This window comes from Marmota marmota, unplaced genomic scaffold, assembly GCF_001458135.2.
Source record: "Marmota marmota marmota unplaced genomic scaffold, marMar, whole genome shotgun sequence".
NCBI lineage: Eukaryota > Metazoa > Chordata > Mammalia > Rodentia > Sciuridae > Marmota > Marmota marmota.
In genome coordinates, this window is record NW_026000153.1 from 29,096,658 (window position 1) to 29,097,732 (window position 1,075).

Below are 1,075 nucleotides of genomic sequence, written 5' to 3' on the forward strand. Positions count from 1 at the left end.
AGCAGATAACCTTGAAGTCAGGTCATTTTCATGACATACTAAACTAGTGTTTATAATAAATGTTGAAAAAAAAAGCTTTAAATCTTGTTATCACTTTGTGCATATTCTGTTAAGCATATTCAAAGCTGAAGATGACCAATCTCTAAATAGCTAATACCTGCAATGTTTTGTTGTTTGCTTTCCAAATAATATTTAGAATGGGATAGGTATGTTAATTTAAACTGTGTTTCTATACACTGAACACATTCTTAGAAGGAGTGTTTGAACATAAAGAGTCTTATTTTCTGAGAATGACAAACTTCAAAATCTGTTTTGCTGAATAAAATATGAGGATGTAGAGTCTGGTTGGCCTAAACGTCAACAGATACAAAATATCTCCATGACTGTCTCCAAGTCTCCTGTTCTGCCTCTACCTATGGTAGAAAATAAATGTAGTTTCAGAAAATAAATTACATTGTTTCGAAGTTATTGTGTCTTAGTTTTCTGAAATTTAAGTTTCTGCTGCTTTCAGCAGTAGAAGTGGTTTTAAAATCCAAAAGCTATGTTAAGGTTAATTTTTGTTTCTGGCCAATAAACGCATTAGCCAACTGCAAATTCTTTATCTGTTAATGAATCCACATATACTGCATTGGTTTCTGGACAGCATTGCTAATATTAACTTATATTTCCAACTTATACTACAGATTGGAGATATTGTTACACAGAAATAATAATTGGAATTTTAAAAAAATTACACTCTCCTTTGATAGCACATGATGTTCAATTTTGTTAAAGATTCAAACTCAATAATGGTTAGAATTCACAAGGGCAAATAGAATCTCAATCTAATAGGATGTATACTGTTGTTTAGATTTTTCATTTGAAAAATAGAATATACTTCTCAAACTTTGCCAGAGCAGAAAACTATATTTGCTAAAAATTCTAAAACTGTTTTTCTGCCTCAAATAATATTTCATATTCATATAATCCTGGGGTACCTTACAAAATTATTGCTATACAAAAGAGAAGAAAGTGAACAAAATAGACATAAATCATGTCGTGAAAACCTTAATGATATTGAACCCCCCCCCCCCCC